Source organism: Acinonyx jubatus, chromosome B3, assembly GCF_027475565.1.
Source record: "Acinonyx jubatus isolate Ajub_Pintada_27869175 chromosome B3, VMU_Ajub_asm_v1.0, whole genome shotgun sequence".
Classification (NCBI taxonomy): domain Eukaryota; kingdom Metazoa; phylum Chordata; class Mammalia; order Carnivora; family Felidae; genus Acinonyx; species Acinonyx jubatus.
Window position 1 is genome coordinate 139,154,112 of NC_069386.1, and position 13,801 is coordinate 139,167,912.

Genomic DNA, 13,801 nt, shown 5'->3' on the forward strand with positions numbered 1-13,801 from the left:
CACAGATTTTACCATGCACGCTCCAATGCTTACCCCCTGACACTACACAGAGAAAGATTTTATATCCACACGTGTAACACGAACCACCATACGGGCGCAAAAACCTATATTCTCTCCCACTTTGCTTTAGAAGAATCATCGCCCGTTGGCAGCAACTGTATCATGAGCAGTAGATTACGGACAAATGCTGAAGACATTTGAGAGCTCAAAGACGCTTCAGAGAGGTACTCTAACGCTGCCATTCTGTCTCGCTGGAGAAGTCAAGCCCGGGGTTTCATCCCAGGAAAGCGACGGCAGCCCCCTGCTGGAACAAGGTCTCCCCGCGCCTCCCCCCACGAGCCTGGTAGCCTCTCACAGGTAGGAGACGTGACAACAGTCCACAGCAGGTGACACAGTGGGACACAAAAGCACCAACAGCATGCTGGGCACAGACTGTGAGAGGATGCTCGTCTGAAAACGCTTTAAATTTTTTTTTAATGTGTATTCTTGAGAGAGAGAGAGAGAGAGAAAGAGAGAGACAGAGCATGAGTGGGGGAGGAGCAGAGAGAGAGGGAGACACAGAATCTGAAGCAGGCTCTAGGCTCTGAGCTGTCAGCACAGAGCCCGGTGTGGGGCTCGAACCCACAAGCTGTGAGATCACGAAGTCGGAAGCTTACCTGACTAAGCCACCCAGGCACCCCTGAAAACGCTTTATAACAAGGAGCCTCAAGATGTGCCTTGAAGAAAGTAAGGGATTGGGATGGGTGGGGCAATCCCAGGCAAGGGCAGGAATGAGGGAAGTACGAGGGGGCCCCGGGGGGGAACATGCCTGGCTGGAGAGGTGGCTCCCTGTGATCTTAGCACCCGCCCCCACTTCCCCCCCTTCCCCCCCCGCCCCCCACCGTGAGTCGGCCACCTGAAGGAGGCTCCAAGCGCCCTGAGGAGTCTGGCCCGGGCGTTCCTCCTCCAGAGAGCAGCACTTCAGGACGACAGCCCAGCAAGATGAAGAGTGCTCAGCCAAGAAGCTACTGCAGCCATCCGAGCACTGATCAATGACCGACACTGCAACGCTGCTCCACGGAGCCCTCCCGAGTTACATTTAACCCAAAAGGGAACCAGAAGGCATGCTCTGCCCCATTTATTTTTACAAAAGGAAAGGACTCTTGTAGTGTGGCGATGAGGGATGGGATAAAAGGTTGCAATGTCACACTCTCCCACCGCAGAGATGATCCCTGACCTCATCTGAATGGAAGCCAGGCAAATATGGCCCATGTGCTGAAATAATAGAAAATCGCACACCCTGACTAGGATAGGTTTCTTCTCTTATGTATCTAACACGTGGGTATAATGTGTAACTTTATGTATCTAATAAGTCTTCTTAAACAGTGTGCCCTACACAGTGTATGCCATCCTGGAATCAGAAGGAACAGGTAAAAATACCTAAAACTTTTGCAGCAAGGAATTAGTTGCTTTGAGATCAAAAGCAGAAAAACAAAACAAAACAAACAAAAAACTGGGGGGGGGGGGGGGGGGAGGACGGAAGTAGGAAGAGCTTAAGCCCCTTTTCCTGAACTTAAGGACTAGCTTCTGAAAGGAGAGAGACGCTCCCCACGTCCCCACATGCCCATGTCACTTGCTCACGGCCAGGCCGAAGGCACAGCCTGATTGGAGCACCTCCCATTCTTCTCTGCATCTCGGGCTCTCTGTCCACTGAGAGCATGTCTGGCAGGAACCACTGAACCTGACCACAAATAACTAAAACTACCCAGGAGTCTAGAAAGATTTCTTTTAGGGTGGTGATTTTTTGTATTCTTTTCTTCCTTTTTTTTTTTTTAAATTGAAGTGCAGCTGACATACAATATTATATTAATTTCAGGTGTGCAATTTAGCGATTCAACATTCGAATACATGGCAAAGTGATCGCCCTAATTCTAGCTGCCACCTGCCACGGTGCAAAGTTGTTACAGTATTAACAACTCTATTCCCGGTGCCGTAGTTACATCTCTGTAACTTACTTGTTCTGTAACCAGAAGTCTGTCCCTTTTAATCCCCTTCCTCTATTTTACCCATCCCCCTGCCCCCAAAGGACTTTAATGACACTTCTAAATACAGCTCCGTGGGAAGAGCCATAGGAACCAACCCCCGTGAGTGGTGGGCTTGTTCGGCCTCTGCCTTCAGTCCTGCTGGCAAGCCTCTCGTGTACCAGGCTCCAAACAACTTAAGAACATCACTTTGGGGGTGCCAGGGTGGCTCAGTCAGTTAAGCATCTGAGTTCTGCTCAGGTCATGGTCTCACAGATCGTGAGTTCGAGCCCTGCATCAGGCTCTCTGCAGTCAACGCAGAGCCTGCTCCGGATCCTCTGTCCCCCTCTCTCTCTACCCCTCCCTTGCTCGTTCGTTTTCTCTCTCTCTCTCAAAAACAAATAAACATAAAAAAATTAAAAAAAAAAAAAGAGCATCACTTTGATGAGGCGCCCCAGGCCCCCCCCTTCTCCTAGCAGACCTGGGGAACATGAGCTGGAGACAGCCATGCTCTCATGCACCGGCCCTCACCGTGTGCAGACCCCCCACCAAGCAGGCCTCGTCATTCTGCCCGCAGCCCCTTACCTCCCGCAGATCCTCCTGCAGGGACCCCCCAACTGCCATCACTACCAGCATGGAGATACCTGTCTGATACGCTGATCATTACTTAAAAGAGCAGCACTGACCCTTACGTGCAGTACTTACACTCTGCAGGTGCTGGGCCAAGACAGACCTCCTCATTTGATCTCCCTAGACCCCTCTATCATCCTCATCTTTAAAAACACCTTTTTTAATGTTTATTCATTTTTGAGAGAGAGAGAGAGAGAGAGAGAGAGAGAGAGAGAGAGAGAGAGAGAGATGGCGTGAGCATGGGAGGAACAGAGAGAGACACACAGAATTCGAAGCAGGCTCCAGGCTCCGAGCTGTCAGCACAGAGCCCGAAGCGAGGCTCGAACCCACAAACCATGAGATCATGACCTGAGCCGAAGTCGGACGCTTTACCAACTGAGCCACCCAGCACCCCTCATCCGCATCGTTTAGATGACATTCTCAGAAAGGTGAGGTCCTTCAGCTTTGTCCAAGGTCACACATCGGGTAAGACGTGCAGCCGGAGTAGAACTCAGATCTGCCTGGCTCTTGAGCTGGGCCACTGCCCTGCTGCTGTTGAAACGCAGAGCAAAAGCACAGGGCACTGCAGGGGGCAGGAGGGCTAAAAGGTCTTTCCAGACCCAACGCCCAACAACACCCTGCCAAGCGCCCACACCCCTGGATGTGGCCTACTGCCACCTGCTCCCGCCCACCTCCTGAATTCACCTCTCGCTTACATTCTGACACTAGCCTTTTACATGTCTGGGCCCAAGGCCATCCCTAACACGCAAATCCGCCCCGTGCTGCCATCCCTGCCGCAGCACTTCAGGCTCCAGCAACAACAAGGACACCCAGTCCCTCGTATGGGTGTCATCGCATACCTCTATGCCCTGTCCCGCTATCTCGCCCACCTCACCCCTTGCCGCCAATACTTGAGCCGCCTGTGCAGTAACTCACTTCCTCTAAAAGCCCTGCCCAGGCATCACCTCTAAAGCCTTCGTGATCCTCTGAGCTGCAACAGCCCCTCCTCTGTGCCACTCCTCCCACTACTGGCTCTCACTGCACTGGAAGTCTTGCTCACACGCCAGCTTTCCTCCTGGACAACGGGCTCCTTGAGGCACCATGTCCTATTTCCATTTGTGTCCCCGACACCCAGCCCAGAACCCAGCCCAGAGCAGGCTGTCTGCGTACGGTGCTCCTGAGCTCCCAGGAAAAAGAATTCTCTCCTTGGGCAGTTCTTAGGTCAAAATCAGTATTGCTGAAGCTCCCACCCAAGTTTCTGTCTCCTCAGAACATTAAGATGACGTCTAATTTCTCCTGCAGGTGAGAGACCACTAAATATCTGGTCACAGTGATTTGAAAACACAATAGATTCCTTTGGCAATAATACTCTACGGTGGAATATTTAAAACTCAATTTTTCTCATGATTTCTTTCCCTTATGCCAAAAAACTGCCGGTTTTTAGAAATGAGTGAGTCATAGGTGTAGGGATACAACGCGGGTCAAATTTCCAAACACATCCGTCAATTAGCACCAGGAAGAACAGGTACCTGGAACATACTCTGCAGAGGCCAGGGTGGGGGGCGGAGCTATGTTTATAGAAGCAGTCACTGAAGCCCAAACCACTTAAGACCTTCACCTCCAGTTCCTCCCATCCTTACGGCTTCATCTCCCTGCCTCCAATCTCCTTCCCCGGCACACGTGGACAGCTAGCCTTTACAGATGGAGGCATCAAGTGCCTGATAAGTGCTCGGCCACTGCCGGGAGGTATCGACACAGCCAGCACTCACGGAGCCTCCCTCGTGCGTTCCCAGTCCTAGCTGTCCCCGGCAAGGGACCAGCATTTCGACTCTAGTATCACACCTTGTTTTGTCTGTTCCCGAACTTCCCATAACAAATACGTAGACTTCTTTTGCTCGACACTAGGTCTTTACACAGCTCACAGGGTGGTCCCACCTCCCCAGCACAGCCCTCAAGGTCCATCACACCTCATCTCATCTCATCCGGCTGCCTTCACTCTACCCCTCACCTCTTCACATGGCACACTCCAGGGATATGCTCATTCTCCCCGTTTTCTAGAAAGAAGCTATCCTCCACTACCCTTTTCTCACCTCCTGGCAAAATGTTTCACAAACTTCAAGACTCAGCCCAAATACCCCCGAGGTCCTTGAGGAAAGTCTAGGCTCCTCCATTAATTTCATAGACTTGAAGCCATGAATGTCAGCAAGAATGAGTCAAGTTCAAGGTGACGAACAGACGCTAAAGTCCTGGATTACCTTGAGATTCAGTCTTTTGTGACTCTTTTTGGAGTGTTTCCCTCCCACAGAGATAGAGACCCTCATGGAGAGAAAGCTGCTCACTCAGGAGAGGCAGTAAGAACCTTACATACAGGCATCCACTCACTTCATCTTAATTAAGGTGGGAGGGTTGTCTGTCCTTGTCTCCAGGGACCATACCTACTTAGGGCACAGGGTCATAGATCCAGGCCAGGGTTTAATCTGTCCTCCTGGAAAATAGGTTTGCACCAACCCCCTCTTGGAAAGCTCCCAGGCTAACCTGGACTTGCTCTGCCTGGGAGCCCCCACTGCTCTGGGGCCCCTGTGCCCTTAATCAGAGGTGGTTATGGCCTTGTTGCCGAGCCTGCAGTTTGCGTGAGGAGCTCAAGATTCTTTTTTTTTTTTTTTTTAGTTTATTTATTTATTGGGGGTGGGGGGAGGGAGGATGGAGGAGAGAGGCAGAGAGAGCGGAGGAGACAGACAGAATCCCAAGCAGGCTCCGCGTTGTCAGCGTGAAGCCCAATGCAGGGCTCAAACTTGTGAACCATGAGACCAAGAGTGAAAATCAAGAGTCGAATTCAAGTCAGAGGCTTAACGGACAGAACCACCCAAGCATCCCAGGAACTCAAGACTGTGAAGGGTGGGGTTCTCAGCACCCGGTTCTACGGCCCAGCAGCCAATCGTCTGAACTCGTACGGCCATCGGTGTCCGTGACATTTGTTTACTTCTAGGTCAGATATGGCTTAGCGCCAGTTCTAATCTCTGTAGGAAGCCCCTAACTCACGGTATACCTGGACGGCACAAGTCCCACATTTACTTCTTTTCACCCCAAAGACCATCTGGCTCTCTCCCCGTTTGCCAGCTCCCTGCACACTGCCCTCCCTCAGCCCCTGGCCTGACGGTCATTCCCTGATCCACACTCTGTCCTCCATCACCGAGGCCTACGGGCCTTTACCCCATGGTGGCCGTGTGTCTGAGTCTTGACTAAGACCCCACCTCGCCTGTGGTCGCCCTCCCTGCACTGCCAGGGCCCAGCTCTGGAGCCTCCGTGGCCTCACCCACCGCAGCCTACGTTACCTTCGCACCCATTTTATGCACCGTCTCGTGGCAGAAATACAACAAACCTTCCGTCTCTGAATTACCTGTAGGTGTAGTATCATGTCATGGACACAGATGAGGGTCAAGTATCTGTTCAATGAAAGAAAATCTTTGGATATCATTTTGGATGTGTTAGTATTGCCCGTGGGTAAGATTTACTTCCCATCACAGCAGTACGATTTTGCGTCAAAGCACCATTTCCGTATATTCCCCCACCAGTGAATAAAACATCAGTCAAAATGCAACACTGAATAAATATTTATCTACTGCTACTAAAGAACTAAGACGAGGGGCGCCCGGGTGGCTCAGTCGGTTGGGCGTCCGACTCTTGATCTCAGCTCGGGTCACGATCTCATGATTCATGAGTTCAAGTCCAGCATCGGGCGTGAAGCCTGCTTGGGATTCTGTCTCTCCTTCTCTCTCTGCCCCTCCCCTGCTCGGGTGCACATGGCACGCATGCACGCGTGCACTCTCTCTCCCCCTTTCAAAACAAATAACTGAAAAAAAAAGAAAAAGAAAAAGAACTAAGAAGACTCTTAAAAGTAAATATATAAATTTTTATATATGCATAAAATATATGGAATTCACACTTGAAGTTAAAAGTTTCTTTCAGGAGTCCATGGTTTATCATTAGAAAAGCTTTAGTGTATTTTTCACAACAGAAACTCCCCGATAAACACAAATGCAAAAGTTTTTAAATGTTTTTGGTCTCTCAGAAAGCAACAAAGCAGCGACGAGTCCACTTCCAACAGAAAAAGAAAAAGAAAAAGAAAAGAAAAGAAAAGAAAAAAAAAGGGGGTTATGGCCCAAGCACAGCTTGAAGCTCTGTGAGCTATTGTGACCAGGGGCGCAAGTGTCCGCATGGGGCTCTGCCCTGGTCAGACACATCCCTGCCACAGCCGGCAGAGAGCGCACTGACGACAGCCATGCCATGTCAGGGAGCTTAAACACGGCTGTGACTTGGCCAAGAGCCCACAGCCATCAAACCGTGGACCCACAGCTTCCAACCCAAATGTGTATTACTCCCAACACTGAGGCAGGCTCTGGACATAGATGCAGCCAATGAACCACCTGTCCTGCATCTGCGTGCCCAGGACTATGCCAGCTGCGGGGGAACACAAAATGAAGGCAGGCCAGACGTGCGGGCCTCAAGGACGATGCGGTGCAGAAACAAGACCCAGCATGCACAAGTCCTCAAAGACCTAGGAGAAGGAGCTAGAGAGGGCCAAGGAGCGAAGTACAATTAAAGGAGGACTACGCTTCAAGATGCAATTTGAGAAGATGCTAGAATCCAGTCTGAGTGGTTTCCTAAATTCAACCCCTTCTGCCTTTTTTAGCTAACAATGTTGATTTCCTCCACCTCAGGGATTGGAAATAAGTACTTACCCTTTCCATTTATGATTCAAGAATGTGTTACACACAATGAGTAATTTTCATTGTGGTTCAGCTGATCTGGGGCTAGAGTCCAAGTTTCAACAAATGAACAAATAGGTAGCCTGAACATCCTTTGTGCCCCTAGCGGATAAAAACCACCTACCAGAAATTCAGCAAGTTCCTACGGAGACCAAATATTTATCTCCAATATTTATTTCAAAAATTTATATTAGAAAGATATAAAGAGGTCTAAATTAAGTATGTGTACACACATTTACACACATACAGATATTCAAGACAAATTCCAATTATTACCCTGAAGGTACAACACCAATTGAAAGGTTTTTTTTTTTCCCCCAAAGTTTAGACTGAAAACTGGTATCATTTATAAATTCTTATGGAATTACCTGGAGACAAACCAAAGTAAACAGTCCAAAAAGAATTCAAACAATACTTAAGACAAAAGAAACTAAGTGGGAAAGCAATACAGAATTGATAGACAAAGCCACTCTACAAACAATTATACATACAGTCGTTCAAAGGAAGGGGCATCTGTAAGAAGGAACAACAGCAAGCCAGGAGTTTCACTCCCATCTATGCTTCTTCACCGTGCAGATATTTTAACCATCTATAGAATCCTCAAAATGCAGCCCTTTAAGACGCCATAAACTATTTAGTAAAACCACCAACAACCTCTCCACTTAGTAGATAAAACTGACCTTAGTAAAGTATAAAATAAATGGTATATTCAATTATTTTAATTGGTAACTAATATGCGTCTGGTGTCTGTACTCAACAACCACTCCGGACCAAGCAAGCGATTTTTCTATATGTAATCTGTGCGGTGGAATAAAAAGTCAGGTTGGGGCACCTGGGTGGCTCGGTCAGTTGAGCATCCGACTTCAGCTCCGGTCATGATCTCAGAACCCGTGGGTTCGAGCCCCACGTCGAGCTCTGTGCTGACAGCTTGGAGCCTGGAGCCTGCTTCAGATTCTGTGTCTCCTTCTCTCTCTCTCTCTCTCTCTCTCTCTCTCTCTCTCTGTGTGTGTGTGTGTGTGTGTGTGTGTCCCTCCCCTGCTCACTCTGTCTCTTTCTCTCTCAAAAAAAATTTTAAAAAATAGTCAGGAGAAATTAGACAAAGCACATTTAGACAACTTGGCTGATAGGAGGGGGGCAGTGAGGAAGGGTGCTAGGCACTTTATACCCACTATTACAAAGTCTAGCTTGAGTACACGGAACAGAGACAGGATTCAGCTGGGTGGTTTTTGAGGGTTTTTTTTCCTAATTCTAAGTGGGAAGTATAGATAAATGTGTATCTTTCCTGAGTTGCTTTCAGGTAAATACAAATAGAATAAACATTTCTGATTACATTTTTTGGCAATCTATCCAGAAAGTTTGAGCTCTAACCCAGCATCTCCTGAACCTACCCAACTTTACAGCTGGACTGACTGCAGCAGAGAATTGTCCAATGCTTCCTCCTACCTCAGGCACCCGGCTGGCTGTAAATGTACTTGAAGGGAGTGAGAGAGCCCGTCTGATCTCTGTGCAGGAAGAAAAGAAGCTCACGAAAAGATCTGGCAGGCCATTAGGATCAGATTACTACATTCTGAATTAAATACACAAATTATAGGATGATGGCTTAGGAAAATGAAAGCACTCTCAAATTGGAAAGTATTGAACTGTGCAATGTTTTCTCTCCTCCAGAAACTGACAATGAACACGCGGTCCCTGCACCACATGCTACCGGGTTAACTGAAACTAACACGTATGGGAAACATGTGCTCTCTCCCTACAGTGGCAGGGCCTATTAGCAGGTTCAAGCCACACGAACCCTACCGGTTTAAGGAGATACCTGGCACCCATCATTCCAGTCCCTATCGAAGGAGGTACCGATGTGCCACAACTCCGAAGTACCAAGAGGTCAAGGCAAGCAGGCAGGCAAGAAGGGGAAGCCTCCTTCAAGCCAAGTTTCAAGCCAGTAGCTCCTTAAGTAGCAGGATGAACGCAGCCCTGTAAATTGCATGTAAGTAAAATCTCAACCTCTGTACAGAACCATTTACAATCTATAAGCAGACAGGGGCAGGTAGATACACACACATTTGAGATTTAACAAAATACAGATGTTTCTTGCTTTCTACAGTGTTTTTTGCTAATTTCCCACTAATTTACACAGTAATTTTAGAAATGCTTAAACCATTTCTGATTGACTTTTCAATATATAATAGTTTCAGTTTTAAACTGCTGTTGAATTAAACTGTAAACACACTTAAAATGAGGCTCCTATTTAAAGGAAGCTGAAAAAAAAAACCTCTCAGAAAGCAAAGAATCATTTGGTATCATGAATAATCATTTCTTTCATGTCTTTCTAAAAGAAAAAAGAAAACCGTTAAGTGAAGAAACAGCTGTAATCCGTCAAGAAATTACCTTCGAACCACCCACATTCCTCCCCTAAGACTTGAGATTCTAGAACTGTGGAATATGGGGCTTGGAAGAGACTTTTGGGGTTATCTGTGTTAATCCTCAGCCCCGCACATGTTTAAAAGAACCCCACCCAGGGTCATGAAGCAATGACAGTCGTCAAAGTGCGCCGCTATCCACCGCCATGAATTCAGGTCTGAAAACGCTGGAGAGGCAGGGTGGAGAGTGTGGTGACTAAGAAACGCACTACTTGAGGCTTGCTGCTGCTAAGGGCAGGGACAGAGCGAGGGACAGAGCGGAGGTTCTGCGGCCACTCCTGTGCTTCCCAGGGCTGGAGCTGCTAACCGCCCACTGCCGCGTGTGCATTTCCAGGTTGTGAGCCACTCCAGCACTACGTTGTTGGAAAGGTCATCATCTCCTCTGACCTGTCCCCCACTTCTGCCTTTCAAAGAGAAACGACTACCCTTCAAATTTTTGAAGACAGCACTCTGTTCCCCCACAAAGCCTTCTCTTCTCCCGGTTTAACATACTCCTTCTCAAAAGTGGACAAGACTCACTTAGGTATGTTCAATGAAGTTTTTTCTCCAGGCAACAAAACCCTTCTGATGAGCTCTGAGAGGGACACAGTTCAGTGGGGATTGTCTTCCTGGAACTCGAATCAAGGGGACCTTAGGATTACGCCTGAGACTGCCCGGGCTTTTCTACGAGTCAAGTAAACAAAGGAGTGCATTCATTTGTTCAGTGCACATTTCTCGAGTATCTAATCTGAAAGGCACAGATGAGTGACACACAGTCCCACAGCCTTGAGGACAAAATGACAATCAACTGAAACCTTTGTTACACAAACGGATTTTCAGCAAGACAAGACGTGCTGTATCAAGTGAGTGTCTGAACCGAAATGCAATTTTCATGCTGTCATTGTTTGTTTCCAGGCCACTGTCACCATCACCCCTGCCACACACAATGTCCTACGGCAGGTCCCCAACGTGACTGTCTTCATCGTGACTGCATCATTTGGGCACTTACTTTATCAGAAACTGAGGGAGGCATTTCACACAATAGAAAGAGATAGAATCATACCCACTTTACAGATGAGAAGGTTGAAACTGCGAGAGGTTAAGAAACTCCACACAAGATGAAGGCTCAGTTGGTAGCACAGCCTCACCAGCACACCCTGGTGGCAAACTTTACTGACACTCAATAGTGTTTCACGGATTCAGCTCAAAACCAACCCACTTGCGAAGGCTTGGAAGGCTGGTCATCGCCTCCAAAGTTCAAAATAACAGTATTCCCTTACAGTAGCAAAACGTACCACGTAAAGGTTTTACCTCTTCGGCCTTTTTCAGGTAGAGAACCGTTTTGCTAGCCTTGTCCAAACAAATGGGAGTTGCCTCAGCTTCAATAGGAAACTTCCAAATAAGCCTCTGCCCAGTCCCGCATATCCCACATTGATCTCTGCAATGCCACACGCATGTCAAGAAACTGCAGAAACCACTTAGAAACATGTAGCAGTGCTAAGCCATTACAATCAACACACGGAAAACTTCGTTAATCATTAGCCAATATGGCAAAAGCAACTTTAATGAGTATTTTTCAACACGAACCCTTCCTTTCTTTTAACTGTGCTCGCTGGAAAATTATTGATAGTGAAGAGTCAGGCCTGTTTACTGAGACTGAAAGCTTTAAATCACTCAGTCATGTGACTGTTTGCACCTTGCTAAATCCTAACGAATTGTGTCCTAAAAACGTGAAGAGTGAAACTCAGGATCGTAGATAGGTGATGAGCCTAAAACACAGCACATTTATTAAGAGTTCTATGTAGACACCCTGATTACATTCTCTGGACAATGCTTTAGTCCTTCTAGAAAAGAGTGAAAGCATTTCTTCCTGTTCTCTTTTCCCTGCCCACCCTCCACACATCCCCACCACTGAAGCTAACGCACGTAGCAGGTTATGATCTCACTCGGCTTGGTAATCAGCATCACTCAGATTCTTCTCAAAATCTTAACTTCAGGGTCGGGCTCGTCTTCCACGGTCAGCCAAAAGTGTTTGGGCTTGTCTTGATTACTAATTAACTTCTACTTAGAAAGTACTAGAATAAGAAAGAACTTCAAAGTCTTAACTTTGGTATTTGACTTCCATAATCATTTAGAATCATTTTTCTTCCACTCAAATTTATTTCAGTTGCAAACTGTCAATACTTGGGCTCGTATCTCTTGATTTACACCTGTTCCTTTCTAAAACCTAGAGGAAATAAGAGTCTACACAGCTAATCTCTGGCTTGAGTTATTGGATGAATTTAACAACAAAAGTAGGACTTCTAATCTGGCCAATTCCGCTAACTAAGCTTTCTTTACATAATACTATCATTATGTTAAATAGGACTCAGAACGAACTGATATCCAAGATAAACATGTCTACGACCACAGCAAGAGAAAAAGGATGCACAGCAAATCAAAATGTTCGTCAACGATAAGATGGGCCCAAATATAACGTGAGCAATTTGAGAAAACAACTGGCCACAGGCGACTTGCAAAGTGACCTAAGAATAAAGACATATTCACTGCTCTGTTAAAAAATGTTGAGTGCCACAGTAGTAAGTGACTCTGGTTCCTCTAATGGGGGAACAAGATCATGGCTCCATTCCCAGGACTTAGGTACAAAGAGAGGAGACGCACTGGAAGCTCTTCCTCCCCACCCCCAACAGAAGCACCATGCACTGGCCAGCAAACCAGTCTCTAAAGGAAAAAAAAACAAAACAAAACAAAAAGCCTGCCAGTGAAAGATAGTCATCAAACTACACACACAAAAAAGATCTACTATTATTAGCTGTGTTTCTAAAAGTTACTTCAGACTTGAGATAAGAAAAAAAAGGAGACTATGTAATTCAAACATTTAAGGAACTGGAAAGCCTCAAAGTGAACCGACAGCCAGTAAAAAAAAAAAAAAAAAAAAAAAAAAAAAAGAATCCAGAGTAAGTCTCAGCTAGCAGGTAAGATTTCTGCTCCCAGGCCTGCTCACATTCCACAGGCCACAAACTGTGTACCTGGTTTTATTGAATTCTGTAACTGCCTACTAAATCCTTCCACTACCAGCAGGCCTTGGTTGTACTCAGGCTGGCACTTCCCTCCAGCTGTCACCCGTCAGGCTCTTCTAGGCTCTTCTAGACGCGAAAGCATCAAGTTTTAAGGAGGCTGTTGTGAGCGCTCCTAACAAAACAGTTTTCCGGTGGTTGAACTTAAGAAGGGAAAAATGTTTCAGCACAACCTTTACATTTTTCTCATTTTCCAGCGGCTCTTCAAACGAAGATTTAACCATTTAAAATGTGGCCTAAATGCTTGCCATAGGGAAGAGAAGATCAGTTAAGTGTTACTTTCTTACTGACAATCTTACTGCACTCTTACTGACAGAACTGAACAGAAACTTTCATTTCCACTGCGGAAAATGTTTCAATCTTCAAGTCCAACATCAATGCCACTGCCAGGAACAAAAGCACCAAGAGAGGTCAGCAAACTGAGGAAGAGAAGGAAAGCAACCATTTTACCCTCTCAGGATGGAGTAGCATTTCAGACGTTAGCTTACAATTTTGAATAGGCTGAAAGGAGGGCAGGCAGGAAGGGGCAGCAGAAGGCTAAAAACTGAGGTTTGGAATTCCAATAAAGAGGTTGTTCTGTATTTGAGAACTTGGCTTTGCAAACTCCTTTCTGGGGCCAGAGAAAAACACTCCTCCTTAAATTGTTGGAACCTGACCAGAATATCAATCACAGCAGCCCCTGGGACTAATTTGGTAAAAGGCGGGATTGCACACACAGTAGCCTGCATAGGCACAATTTATCATGGTTCAAGCCAGTCTTGCCAAACTTTAACAGTGGAAAGCTGCTTTTATTTTGCTATATTCTTGAGTTAAATGCATTCACTTAAAATGGTAAGAAAAACCTCTCCAAGATTATTACTGGCTATTTCCATTTTGAAATACCAGCGGGGTCAACTGAGAAGAAACACAGGGAAGGGAGAGGTATCGTTTATACATGATAAAATTCACTTTTC

At 46.7% G+C, this 13,801-nt stretch overlaps 1 protein-coding gene across 2 annotated transcripts in view; it reads right to left on the reverse strand.

Annotated features, from left to right (window-relative positions):
- Positions 1 to 13,801, reverse strand: part of SETD3 (SET domain containing 3, actin histidine methyltransferase) — an 80,516-nt gene that overhangs the window by 65,559 nt on the left and 1,156 nt on the right. The gene's annotated exons all lie outside the window — the stretch shown is intronic.